Raw genomic sequence first — 14,969 nt, 5'->3', positions numbered from 1 at the left:
TTTTCTGGATTTGTATCTCTGCAAGCTAATTTTGATCTTGTCATTTTTTGGGATGGCGGGTACACGACACCTGCGCTCACCCACCACCGTCGAGCAAGTTGCGGCATACTCGCCTGATTACCTTAACGTCGTGGACGTCAAGCTTCCTGATTCGGTGGATGACTCCACAGTAACTGAGATGGACTCCGACCACAGATACATGCCTGTTCAGTTTCGCCACGTGAAAAGGAAGCTACTGAGAACATCAACGAGTCAGTTACCAAAAAAGAATGCTGACAGGCAAGGAATCTTTTCCGTATCCTTCGTACCAACAACAGCATCAGCTAATCTGAATGTCATAAACAAACAGCACCTTACCCAGTTATTTTATCAGCTGGTTCCCTATCAAGTCAATAAGAATAGTAGAACGCCCTCACCGTGGATGTCAAATCCCAGAATACAGCGGACAAGCTGAAAGGAATTGGTGCGCTAGGCAACATGCCGGTCCGTTCCTTTCTTGCTCATGGGAAAAAGACTACTGCAGGTGTAATTACGGATATTGAGCCTGAGATACGTGAAACCGATCTCTGTACGCTTATAAATTATACGGCGCGCATTATGGCGTTCATCTTTTCGGCCGCTCGAAGTGTGGTAAATTAGTATTTGAAATTGAATCCCTCTCATTTCACGACATCGAGTCCGGATATATGTTCCAAGGCCTGTTCAGTGTAACAAATGCAACAAGATCGGACATGTGAGTGCCGTTTGCCGAAACGAGGTATGCGGTCGTTGTGGCGGTACACACCAGCATGACACATGAAAAGCAGAAGCTTTCAAGGCCCTAACTGCTCAGGTGCCCATGAATCGATGGCTAAGTGCATCCCGAAAATATGGAACAAAATACTTATACTAAAAAGGATAGTGAGATGCAATTCGACTCCCCAAAAACTGGCTGCGTCTACTCATCGCCGCAAGCGCCGTTCCCGACGCCGACACAAGGAATATCTGGATATGTCAACTTTAGAGTTAACGTCGTCTCAAGTGCCACATCAGCTTGAGCCTATTCCCGATAAGAAGACACTGGGTGCAATGTCACAGAATAAAAAAAAGGGTCAGTCATAAGCTGTTGTCTTATCTGCCTCCTTTGATGTCTAGTGGTCTGCTCATCAAAGGAGGCCATCGCAATGCCTCATCCCAATTTAGTTGCCGCACGTGCTGAGAAAACCGACAACCCGACCGCCAGCAGGTGAAAGAAATGCTTAAAGTGCTTGTGCATTCAATGCGAGCGCTGCTGTCTAGCATCAACAAGCAAACAGCAAAGATTGCTGTTCAGTTTTTGGACGCATTTGAGCCGCTCTTGGCGGCACTGAAATATTTCACGATGGCGCAAAAAACTAACACCTCCTCTTTGTCGACGCACATGCGCCGCCGTGTAGTGATGCAGTGGAATGCCCGTGGCCTGCGTGGTCATTTGAGTGACTTCCGACTGCAGGTACACAAGCACCGCTTTCCTTTGATTGTCATCTGTGAACCCAACATTCCGTCAACTTTCCGCCTTTCAGGATAAGTTCTGCTATACTCTCGAGAAGCAGACGAAACAAGCAAAAGGTTGATGTGTATGCGCCGAGACATTGCGCACGTCCGCCATTCACTACAGCCCCACAACACGAATCAGTATATTTGTTTGAAATTAACCCTGAAAAGGCGAATTTTATCTGAAATTGCCGCTTATATTTCACCAAGAGATGTCACTGACAGTGCCATAACGAGCAATAGAGGATGAGACCTGGGACACTTTATGCATACGCAAAATCTCATCAATATAAACGACTGCTTACCGAAGTTTCTACGTAGAACAATCTACAGCAGCTGCTTGTAGGCGGCGTTTGTTTCCAGAAGCCTCCATCCCTCTGTTTATTAGTATAATGATGTTGAAACACGTAGGAGTGCTAACATACCAACGTAGGTATACATCAAGAGGGTCTCATCTACAACTTCGTCTCGTGTGCGATACACAGGTTGGCCCGCCCCTAAGGCGTCTGTAGAGACTTCCGTCGCGGACCTCCAGTCACCATCTCAAATAGAGGGCCTGATTGTGTCCTTTATCAGTGAGAACACTCGCTATGTTTGTGCGTCTGTGTCAGTATCTAGCATCGACATGGATTTACGGAGGCTACACGCAGTCCGTCGGTGGGCTGAAAGGACGTACAGAAGAACGAAATGCGCCTACTATCTCGCCTTTTCTCGCCGAACTCAACGACAAGTTTTGCGCCAACTTGAGAGCTTACGACAATGCTGGAGACAGTTCTGTTCATCACCGGATCCCCGTACGCCACTGTCGCGAGAAGCTTGCGCTCACCTCCGCAAGAAATGCACCCTTTCCTCATCCTGGCCCTTTATCAACGCCGCAATGAAGTTGACGTAGCAGAAGATTTCTGTAAAATGGTTGCGGGCACAACGTAGATACAGACACTAATGTCAGATGTTTTTGCGCCACCTTCGCTGAATCATCAATACGACTTGCCCTTTCGATGCCTGATTTATACCTCGGGTTGGCATTCATCTGCATCTGATCCTGATGGGATTTCTTATTCAATTCATCAAACCTATGATAAGATTGGTCGGACTGCGCTATTTAATTCAGTGACATATGGGCTTCTAGTACAGTTCCTGAACAGTGGAAGATTAGTCGCTTGGTTGCTCTTTTGAAGCCTGGAAAGCCTTCTTTCCAGCTTACCTCATTTCGGTCAGTTGGCCTAGGAAGCTAAGTTGGAAGCGTTATAGAATGAATTATGCTGGTAGACTTGAGTAGGGTCTAGAAACTAATGATCTTTATGCGAATATAGTGACCGGATTTTGTCGGGGGACGCTCTTTTATCGACAGCGTCATCAACCTTGTGGCGACAGTAGAACCCGAAAAGCGTCACCGTTGATTAGTAGCTGCTGTCTTTTTAGATATAAAGGGGGATTACGGCAGCGTCTTCCATGATGCTATGCTTGATGGACTTGACGACTTGGGAGTTGATGACCGTCTGTACCTGCGAATTGTGAGCTGTCTCAATGGCCGCTCTGTTGAAATGACTGCACCTGACGGAGATACCACCCGCCATGAGGTCAGTCGCAAAGTTCCACAGGGATGAGTCCTCAGCTCAAATTTATTTAACGTTGCGCTAATGAGCCTGGTGAATGAACTGCTAAGATCCACATCACTGCATATATGCTAACAACATTTGCATCCGGGCTTCTGGTTAGACACGCCACAACTGCGTGCGAGATTGCTACGAGCTGTGGCATCGACATCGATGTACCTACGGCGTCAAGGTTTGCTTTTAGCGGAAGAAAAGTGTGCCGCGATCGCTATTATACCAAAATGTGTCAGCCGCCACCAGATTACTCTTCGTGGAGTTGTTTAATCATATGTCTTCAATCACAGATTTTTGGAAGTAATTATTTACCACAGACTATCTTGGTCAAATAATATCAGTATGGTGAAGAAAGGCTTATCAATTTTTGCCCTGTTCTTCGCTTCATAGCAGGCATCAAATGGGGTTCAACTGAGCGCTCCTTAGTAGGCCTTTACGAGACTGTTTGTAGGCTACATCCGGTACAGCCTCCCAGTACTCTCTAATATGAGCATTTCCTGCTTGCGGACTTTAGAGAGCGTGAAAGCGTCACCCAGACCCTTCTCATCACATTCCTTTACTTTATTCCCCTCTCACTCCCCTCAGCGCAACGGCGGTGATTCCCTCAACCTCGAGGACACAGCTGAACGCGCCGAGTCCCCCCCCCCCCCCCCCTTTTTTTCATTATCATCGAGAACAACAACTTCTGCAAGCGCAGGCGCTGAAAATATGTCTTCGATTGCCTAGATACACCTCTAACAAACGCACAACTGAAGAGGCACATGCTCGCCCAATATCCATATACTTGTCACACGAACCACTTCGTGTATTTACGAGCACTTACACGACACCGTTTTCACCCACTGAACAAGATTCTGGACGAGCGGCCGGACTGCAGTTTTACAAGTGCACTCCGCTGCCATCAGTCGCAAGTACCGACAGCATATATCGTCTCGCCCAACCAAAATGGGTGATGGATAAACTTTTGGTGCACCTACGTGTTCCCGGCATACTGAAGAAATCTATGATGCAACTTTGTGGGCTCAAACAACTTACTCTTCGCACATCTGGTTAGAATATCATAATTATATTCACGTATGCCACGTATGCAATGACGGATCTGTGTCAGCATAGGCATCCGCTGCAGCTGTGGCTCTACCTGCTCTGAAAACAACTCTCCATTTCTTTTTTGGGGCATAATTGTAGGTCAACCGCTGCTAAACTTGTAACCATTCGGGATCTATTCGCTACATTTGTGGGGAACTACCTCAAAAATTGTGTATATTCACGGACTTAAAGACTGCATTGCAAAGTTTGGTAAATTGTTTTAAGCCACACCACCTACCAGTCTCTCGCACTCAACATCATGGAGCTCGTTACGTCTGCCCAACTGCAAGGCCACAGGATATTAACTGAGGGTCCGCAGATGATAACTGCGGGCTCCATAGAAATGAACAGGCCGATGCCGAAGCAAAAAGTGCCCTCAGCAGTGGCCTCTAAACAGCTGTGCCTTTTTCAAGAGCGGATGCCACGTGTCTTCTTACAAACTGTGTGAAGAATGCTACGGCAGCTTTCTTGGCCCAGCTAGATGCCCGAAAAATTCATCTAAGAAAGCTCATCGATCAATGACATTTTATGTTCGGCATGAAATTCCGGGTCATCATCCATGCTTGCTACATAAACTTCGTTTTAAACGTGGCTTTCACGTGCAGGTACTTGAACTACATTGGACAGGCGGACTCCATGGAATTTTCAACTTGTGGCATCAAAGAGACTGTGGACCATATATTATTGGTGTGCCCAGTGTATGCCTTGAACGAAAAGTACTAGCCGCCTCCTTGAAGCGTTTGGACAATAGGCCACTGTCCGGGGAGTTGCTTCTGGGCACTTGGCAGGACAAGGGGAAGGGTGCACAGGTAGTGAGGGCTCTTTGCCGTTTTTTGTGCGGCACAAGACTTGACTCACGCTTGTAACGCAAGTTACCATGCCTGTATATATATTCATATGCGTTCTTTTTTATTAATTGGTTCACAGGAAGGGAAAGGCGCAGTAACTGTCACACTTGCTCTGTGGACACCCGAACCGCGCCGTAAGGGAAGGGAGGAGGGTGGGAATGAAAGTGGAAAGAGAGAGAGGAGCCGTAGTGGAGGGCTACGGAGTAATTTCGACCACCTGGGGATCTTTAACGTGCGCTGACATCGCACAGCACACGACGCCTCTTCGTTTCGCCTCCATCGAAACGCAGCCGCCGCGGTCGGGTTCGAACCCGGGAACTCCGGCACAGTAGTCGGGCGTCTTACCACTGCACCACCCCGGCGGGGCTATGCGTTCTCCCACATCGTTATCCATCATGGTCCTCTTTCTTCTTCCCTTCCCCAGTGCAGAGTAGCAGGTCAGATTTTAGCCATTCCGGCCAACCTCTCTACCTTTCCTCTTAATAGACATATCTACCTATCTCTTCATCTTACGCTTTCTCCTTTCACGTGAGTAATCTTTCCAACGTCATATTGAGATCCTGGGCGCAGTTCGTCATAACGAAAGCTCATTTTAAATACTCGCAGCTTAGCTTTAAAAAAAAATGGTCTATGTTTGAGAGACGATATAGGAGGCGGAAGTGGACTCAAGCTGCGGCACGCCTACCCATTTTTTTAGTCTTTAATGCGGATGATAAGGATCGCCCCTACTTCGAATGCGGCTTTCTTTATGAAGCTCGAGAAAAACGCGGAACACCGAATGCTATCATCTTTTTTGTGCATGTGCATTTGGGAGGACAGAGCGTGGCTACAACGACCACTACTGCAAAGTGGCAAAAACTGTAAATAAAAAGGGGCTCAGCCGGGATTTGAACCCGGGACCTCTCGCACCCGAAACGAGAATCATACCCCTAGACCACTGAGCCACATATGTAGGAAGGAAATAATCTTCATAGAGAAATTTGCTTCCTGTCGTTTTTCTATTGCATCAGTAAGGTTTCTAATGTGTACAAAATGTTACCAGTGCATATAGATGGAAGGATACTGAAGATTAATTTAGAAAGTAAGCCGCTAATATCAACATAGAGTAGCTGGCGCGTCGGTTCAAAAGGACACACCCTGCTTTTACTTTATTTTTCCTATTTAGCTGAAGATTGCTCTTCGTTTCGATTGGATACTGCGTCTTTGTCTTTTTTTTTTTCTTCCAGGGACTTTGAACATGTCGGTCCTATTGCTGTGAATGCTTTTGTTTGTCCAACAAGAAGTACTTTGCTATTAAATTCGCCCCGTCGGGGTGGTGCAGTGGTAAGACGCCCGACTACTGTCCGGAGTTCCCGGGTTCGAACCCGACCACGGCGGCTGCGTTTCGATGGAGGCGAAACGAAGTGGCGTCCGTATGCTGTGCGATGTCAGCGCACGTTAAAGATCCCCAGGTGGTCGTAATTACTCCGTAGCCCTCCACTAAGGCTCCCCTTTCTCTCTTTCCACTTTCACTCCCACCTTCATTCCTTCTCTTACGGCGCGGTTCAGGTGTCCACATAGCAAGTGTGACAGATACTGCGCCTTTCCCTTCCTGTGAACCAATTATATATATATATATATATATATATATATATATATATATATGTTCACGTACATAGCCAGCATGTCACCGAGAGTGCGGTTGAAACGTTCTGTCAGTCCATTCGTCTGAGGGTGGTACGAGGTAGCGGTGCGGTGTATGATGCGGCATTCTTTCAGGACAGCCTCAAGGGCGTCTGATAAGAAAACGCGTCCGCGGTCACTGAGCAGTTCGCGAGGGGCACCATGGCGAAGAACCAGGTTTTTCAGAATAAAGGCAGCCACGTCGCGTGCAGAGGCAGAGGGCAGTGATGATGTCTCAGTGTAGCGGGTCAGATGATCCACTGCCACGATAATCCAGCGGTTGCCAGCTGAAGTTGTAGGAAGGGGACCGTATAGATCTATGCCGACACGATCAAACGGACGGGCAGGACATATATATATATATATATATATATATATATATATATATATATATATATATATATATATAAATATATATATATATTGTAATAGGGCGTTTATTGACGCTCAGATGGAGAGCTGTGAGGAGAGGACCTTGCAACGGCGAGCCCAGCGTACTTCTTCTTTGTCTTCGTCGCACAACGTACAGGTGCATGTCGATGGCTGAAGTGCTGACTATTACAGTACATTTCCCCCCCGGCAAAAAAAAAAAGAGCCATCCTGGCGACTTATGGCGCGGAAAGCACAGCGGGGTCATAGAATGGCTTCAATCGGTTCACGTGAACTGTTTCACGACCACGGCGACGCAAGTCCGCAGAGGGAGTGACGGGCTCAACTACGTAGTTGACTGCAGATGTTTGCTGGAGGACCCTATATGGCCCGTGGTAGCGAGCAAGAAATTTCTTTGAATGGCCAGGGATTGTGGAGGGCACCCAGAGCCACACCAGAGAGTTCGGGAGATATGACGAAGCTTAGCCGGTATCACGGAGGTATTTTTGTTGCCACTGATTTTCTGTTGTGAGAGAGCGGGCGAGCTGACGGAATTCTTCTGCGTATGTGACGGCATCGGATAGCGGGGAAGATTCGGAAACGTCAGGGCGGTAGGGAAAAAGTGTGTCCATGGTACAGGGTGGCTCGCGCCCGTAAAGGTTGGTTGGTTGGTTTGTGGGGTTTAACGTCCCAAAGCAACTCAGGCTATGAGAGACGCCGTAGTGGAGGACTCCGGAAATTTCGACCACCTGGGGTTCTTTAACGTGCGCTGACATCGCACAGCACACGGACGCCTTGCTTTTCGCCTCCACCGAAAAGCTGCCGCCGAGGCCGGGATTCGATCCCGCGTCCTTGGGAACAGTAGTCGAGCGTCGTAACCACTGCGCCACCCCGGCGGGGCGCCCGTAAAGGAGAAAGAATGGAGAGAATCCAGTAGTGGCCTGTGTCGCGGTGTTATATGCGTAAGTAACAAACGGTAGAACTTGGTCCCAATTGGAATGGTCGGTGTTCACGTACATAGCCAGCATGTCACCGAGAGTGCGGTTGAAACGTTCTGTCAGTCCATTCGTCTGAGGGTGGTACGAGGTAGCGGTGCGGTGTATGATGCGGCATTCTTTCAGGACAGCCTCAAGGGCGTCTGATAAGAAAACGCGTCCGCGGTCACTGAGCAGTTCGCGAGGGGCACCATGGCGAAGAACCAGGTTTTTCAGAATAAAGGCAGCCACGTCGCGTGCAGAGGCAGAGGGCAGTGATGATGTCTCAGTGTAGCGGGTCAGATGATCCACTGCCACGATAATCCAGCGGTTGCCAGCTGAAGTTGTAGGAAGGGGACCGTATAGATCTATGCCGACACGATCAAACGGACGGGCAGGACAGGGCAACGGCTGCAATGAATCAGGAGACTTGAGACGAGTTTTTCGGCGTTGGCAAGACTGGCAAGAGCGGACAAAATGGCGCACAAAACGGTACATTCCACGCCAGAAGAAGCGTAGACGCAAGCACGTGTAGGTTTTCAACACTCCGCCGTGGGCGCACTGGGGATCAGTATGGAAAGCAGCACAAATTTCGGCGCGGAGATGACGGGGGATTACTAAAAGCCACTTCCTTCCGTCGTGAAGATAATTGCGGCGATAGAGCAGCCCGTCACGAATTGAAAAATGGTGAGCTTGATGGGCAAGCGCCCTAGACAAACGACCTGGAGAGTGACTTGAAAGAAAGTCCAGAAGTGTAGATATCCACGGGTCGCGCCGCTGTTCCGTGGCCATGTCGATAGGGGCAAGCGAAGACAAATCGTAGGCGCAGACCTCATCAGACAACGAAGAGGGAGGCAGCGGTGAGCACGAAAGAGCGTCCGCGTCAGTATGCTTGAGGCCTGAGCGATATATGACACGAATGTCATACTCTTGGAGGCGAAGAGCCCAGCGAGCAAGGCGGCCGGACGGGTCCTTGAGGGACGCCAGCCAGCACAGAGCGTGATGATCAGTGACCACATAAAATGGTCGGCCATAGACATACGGACGGAATTTGCCGATGGCCCAAATAACGGCCAAGCATTCCCTTTCCGTAACAGAATAATTTGACTCTGCCTTGGTCAAGGTGCGGCTTGCGTACGCCACCACATAGTCTCGGATACCATATTTGCGTTGGGTGAGAACGGCGCCTATCCCAATACCGCTAGCTTCAGTGTGAATCTCAGTTGGCGCATTCGGGTCGAAGTGGCGGAGGATGGGAGGCGAAACCAAAAGACGGCGTAAAGTGTTGAAGGCGTCATCACAAGCAGGTGTCCATGCGGAGAGGTCGGAGCTGCCGGAGAGGAGCTGGATGAGAGGAGCAATAATAGAGGCGAAATTTAAGATGAAGCGGCGAAAGTAGGAGCACAGGCCGATGAAACTTCGTAGCTGCTTCAGTGATTTTGGGCGTGGGAATTCGGCAACTGCACGAAGTTTGGTGGGATCGGGAAGAATGCCATCCTTAGAAACGACATGACCTAGAATAGTTAGTCGGCGAGCAGCAAAGCGGCACTTCTTCAGATTCAGTTGGACGCCGGCGGTAGCGAGACAAGTGAGAACGTCCTTCAGTCGGAGCAGGTGTGATTGAAAATCGGTAGAAAAGACTACGATATCATCGAGATAGCAAAGACAGGTTCGCCACTTGAATCCACGAAGCACAGTGTCCATGAGGCGTTCAAATGTGGCCGGGGCGTTGCAAAGCCCAAAGGGCATGACGTTGAATTCATATAATCCATCTGGTGTGATGAAGGCAGTTTTAGAGCGGTCAGCGTCATCCATTGGCACCTGCCAGTAGCCAGATCGTAAATCCAACGAGGAGAAAAACTCGGCGCCCTGCAAGCAGTCCAGTGCGTCATCGATGCGTGGCATAGGATAGACGTCCTTGCGCGTGATCTTGTTGAGCCGGCGGTAGTCGACACAAAACGGGAAGGAGCCATCTTTCTTAGGTACCAACACAACTGGAGACGCCCAGGGACTGTGGGATGGCCGAATGACACGACGACGGAGCATGTCGTCCACATGATCAGCAATTACTTGGCGCTCCGAAGCCGACACACGATAGGGGCTCTGGCGCAAAGGTGCGGTTTTGCCGGTGTCGATGGTGTGCTCTACGACAGACCTGCGGCCCAAGTCAGTTTGAGGAAGGTCGAATGAAGAAGCGAAGTTCTGCAAGAGGGCGACAAGTTGATCACGTTGCGCAAGTGGAAGATCAACATCAATAGCATGTTGGAAAACGTCGGAGGGCGTCGAAGCGGTCGCAACATCGTAAGAGCACAGACTAACGTCGAAGGAGGGAGTTGAGTCAGCAAGAGTGGTGATATGACTGGGATCAAGCTCTTCAAGACGTCCAATGCATTCGCCACGGAGCAGGACTGCTGGGCAAGAAAATGGGTTCGAAGCGTAATTAAAGTGCACTCTTGCCGTCTTGAATTTCAAAAACTGCGAACGGAAAAAGGAGGCAGGGATGACGGGAGGCGGCTTCGGAAGGTGTAAAAATCGCAGTCAAAGGAGTTACCCACTCACAAGACAGTGGTACGAGGGCAGCAGAGAACGGAGGAATGTCGGTCCCATGGGCGACGAGAAGTTTTGCAGTGCGGGGAGGGGCATCACAGAGTGGGGCGAAGGCAATTTGCGCACGAACACAGTCAATAACGGCTTGATGAGTCGATAGAAAATCGTATCCGGGGATGATATCATGCGAGCAGTTCGGCAGAACAATAAACTCGATGGGGTACAAGACGTCTTGAATGAGCACACGGGCTGTGCAAGATGCGGAGGGGTGAATGTGCTGTGATGAGGCGGTGCGGAGCGAAAAGTCAGAAATCGGAGTGGTCACTTTGCGAATTCGACGGCAGAGCGCTTCACTGATGACGGAGACGGCTGCACCGGTATCGACGAGAGCGAGAACTGTGGAGCCTTCTACAGAAACTTTGATAACATTAGCGGGACGACACGGAGGACTTGAGGAATTCGAAACAAGCGCAGTTCTTGCCCCCGGAACTGCGACTGTTAGTTTCCCTCAACGGTGCTAGTAGAACGTCGCAGCATTGGAGAAAGCGATCGGTGCCGAGGAGAATGTGATCGACGAGTGGCATAGGTTTGGCGATCTTGTGAGACAAATTGAGAACCGGACGGAATCATTTGCGAGCGTGAGTCGGTATCGTACGGGTAAAGTCGAATGTCAGGCTGTGAAGGTTGGAGGCGCTGGCGACAAAGGCGTGCAACATGGCCCGGCCGACCGCAGGCATAGCAAATCGGAAGGTTGTCCGTAGTACGCCAAGGTTTCATAGGATGTGGGCGGAACCTTGAGGGTGGGGCTTGGAACGAAGGCTCAGCATGCGGCGGTGAACGGTAGGCAGGGACCTGCACATAGGAGCCAGACGTGGGCAAAGTGGTGGCCTAGCCGTTACTTTGGCATACGTGAGAGGTGCCGTCACAGGTGGCAGCACGGGGTTGGACGGCAAGACATCAGCAACGTGTGCTTGCACGACACGGCGTATAGTAGGGGCCAAAGATGGAGCCAGTTCAGGAACGAGGCGGCCCGAGTCTTGAAAATGGGGAAGGAGTGAGATTTGGCGTGCGGCCTCTTCACGAATAAAATCTTTGATCTGTTGATTCAGCGGGCTCCCTTCAGAAGTTGGCGAACCACCCAGGGCTAATGCGGATACGCCTTCGTCGCACACACTGGAGCGGCGCCTAAAAGCGCGCCGCTTGCGGAGCTCGTCGTAGCTCTGGCAAAGCTTCACGGGTTCACTAACGCTGGTGGGATCTTTCGCTACCAGCATCTGGAAGGCGTCCTCAGAAATATCCTCGAGGATGTAGCGGATTTTGTTCACTTCCGGCATGGCCGGGTCGACTCGTTTGCAAAGATCAACGACGTCTTCTATGTAGCTGGTAAAGGTCTCATCAGCGCGCTGAACACGATCGTGCAAACGTTGTTCGGCACGAAGCTTACGCACTGCCGGGCGGCCGAACACTTCCGCGAAATTCTTTTTAAATGTCGACCAAGATGACAGGTCCGCCTCATGGTTGCGAAACCAGAGGTTCGCCACGTCCGTCAGATAGAATATGACGTTACTGAGCTTGTATGAGTCATCCCACTTGTTGTAGCTGCTTACTCTTTCATACGATGACAGCCAGTCGTCGACATCTTGGTCGGCCGCGCCACTGAAGAGGCAAGGGTCACGCTGGCGCACGACGCCAGAACACATGATCGTGGGTGGAACGGCCGGCAGCGTAGAAGTGGACTCGTCTTGCATGGCGGTTGTAGAGGGTAGTGTACGGCTTCGCAGTTAAAGTTTGGATGGGATCTTTTCCGGCACCTCCGCCAATTGTAATAGGGCGTTTATTGACGCTCAGATGGAGAGCTGTGAGGAGAGGACCTTGCAACGGCGAGCCCAGCGTACTTCTTCTTTGTCTTCGTCGCACAACGCACTGGTGCATGTCGATGGCTGAAGGGCTGACTATCACAGTACAATATATATATATATATATATATATATATATATATATATATATATATATATATATATATAGGCCGGGGCTTGGCCTCGTCAAGGAATGACGAAGGCCGAGCCCCGGCCGGAACGTCGCAAATAAACCTTTGTTTTCGGTTGTGCACCCCTACCTCATCTTATATATATATATATATATATATATATATATATATATATATATATGCTATTAGATTCCTTTTATAACGCCGAGCTTCGTCTCGCTAGAATTGCTTTATTCGGGGGTAACGCTCTCCCGGTTCGGAATTCTTCCTGCTCTCTCTCTCTTCCATTTATTGAAGTTTATCATTTATTTTCTTAACACGACCAAAGAAAAAGCGAACAAAAGGTAGTCTTTGTACATCAACGTGGTCCCACAAGCGCTACGTAAATAACTTCTTTTCTGGATCCTTCTAGGAAGAATTCCAGTCTCTTGTTGATTGTAGCTAACTCAATCTTGTCCACAATATTTCCTCAATAAATAAACGAGCGTTCACATTTGAGTGTCTTATACTCGATGGCGCACCTGCAATATTCACTCAAATATCTCCGAACTATGTGTCTCTTTGCTGCTCTGGAACTTCCCGCTGAGTGGTTTTTCATTTGGATTAAATTTTTTTTTTTAAATGTTGGCCATTATAGTGGGTGTGAAGATGGTGTGTAAAATGCAAGCTTGATGAGCGACTGCTTTGACTAACGAAACATTTTCACACTCCACAGTGGTAGTGATATTGGTAGTGGTTAATTCAAAATAATATTATAAATGGAAGACAATGATTGTTTCCCGATCTGCGGCTGGCAGGAAAGAAAAGGAATAGCGAGAGGATAACAAGGAGGAATACAGAGGGGAGCGATAGCAAGAAGGAAAAGGGGATTTTGCTCATTTTTTCCAAGTTGCAAAACATGAATGAGTTCGCGTCGCTCGCCCTTAAGTGTCCAAGCACTGTCCAATAATTACTGCTTGTCAGCGGCCGCTATGATTATTTACACAGTATAGTAGCAATACGCTGTACATACATAGCCGCGCGCACGTAGCGCCCTGTCGCAGGCAGATTGCACACGCCTAACGCTGCACAAGCTGCCAGTGTGGGGCACCCGGAGAGGTAGCACACACGGAGAGTGTATGTCAAACGCAAACTACCTGAGGAAAAGTAACAGCGACTTCAATACCGCCTGCTCGATGAACGCACCACGAGGTTGCCGTTTTTTTTTTTGTTCTTTAATAAAGTATATATATATTTTTCGCCTTTATTTAAGAACATGGCGTAGAGGGACTAACGTCCAGAACCAGCATCGACTCTGTGAAACTTAACTTCTTTGATAATTAAATGTAGTAGTAGCACATGATTTTAACATTATGATCCTGTGTTAAGACCTCAGCAAAGGACAATACATTAAACCATCCCAGAAGCAATTGCGAGCTTTTCATACCTACTGAAAAATTCTGGGCAAGATGTTATAACTGAAATCAAGAAGGCTCGCTTTTCGATGGAGGCGAAAAGCAAGACGCTCGTGTGCTGTGCGATGTCAGTGGACGTTAAAGAACCCCAGGTGGTCGAGATTACTCTGGAGCCCTAGAGTACGGCGTCTCTCATTGCCTGAATTGCTTTGGAACGTTAAACTCCACAAACCAAACCAAACCCAGAAGAAATGGTTATCCGCACGGAATGTATTTCGAAAGCAGGGTAATCGCCGACGATCACGAAGGGATGTGAGCAACCTCATCAGGTTAGTTGAAACCTCATGAGTTTGGCCACTTGCGTTCATCGCTGTATCAGGATTCCCAATAATTTGCTGCTGTAAATGCAGCACTAAAATAATTTCTTCATTCATCATTGAAGGCTACAGTTGCGCAGCAGATTGACAAACACCTAGTGTTGTTCTGTTGCTGCAGGATAAGAAATGGCTCGCTTGATTTGTGGTCGACCTCATGGGGTTAGGTTTAAACCTTATGAGATTGCGCAATTATGGTCGTGAAGAGTAGCGGACTGGAGTCCAACGTACAGATGCGAAGCGTAGTTGGATGCGACAGGAATTAAGGTGGGCAAAGATGATCAGGAAGTTTGCGGTGGTGAAATGGATGAAGCTGGCACGAGAGGGGTGAAATGAGGAGGCATTAGGGAGGCCTTTCTCTAGTGGTGGGTGGAATAGGGCCAATTGTGATGGCGATCACTGTAACTCTGTTCATGACGAATCATGGTCAGTAATGACAATGGCATAACGGTATGTTACTTTGTACTTACGCAGGCACTTAGTATATGCACTTTATTTCTCTTGATAATGGGAAATGTATATTGGTGGAAAACTGATTTCTGGGTCCCCTACGCAAAAGTGTATTAGAATGTGAAACAAGCGTAACTTAATAAAAAGCATCGCCAT

At 48.8% G+C, this 14,969-nt stretch overlaps 1 protein-coding gene and 1 non-coding gene across 2 annotated transcripts in view; one reads left to right on the top strand and one right to left on the bottom strand.

The window, feature by feature from the left end:
• Nucleotides 1-14,969, top strand: part of LOC146191684 (cell adhesion molecule Dscam1-like) — a 396,722-nt gene that overhangs the window by 314,135 nt on the left and 67,618 nt on the right. The window lies entirely within an intron of this gene.
• TRNAP-CGG (transfer RNA proline (anticodon CGG)) lies at nt 5,929-6,000 on the bottom strand. The gene has a single exon. It is a non-coding gene; the product is annotated as a tRNA-Pro (tRNA).

The sequence above is a fragment of the Amblyomma maculatum genome, chromosome 4 (assembly GCF_055883805.1).
Source record: "Amblyomma maculatum isolate TAMU_Amacu chromosome 4, ASM5588380v1, whole genome shotgun sequence".
Classification (NCBI taxonomy): Eukaryota; Metazoa; Arthropoda; class Arachnida; order Ixodida; family Ixodidae; genus Amblyomma; species Amblyomma maculatum.
Note: the sequence above shows the minus strand (reverse complement) of the source record. Positions and strands in the feature narration are given on the sequence as shown.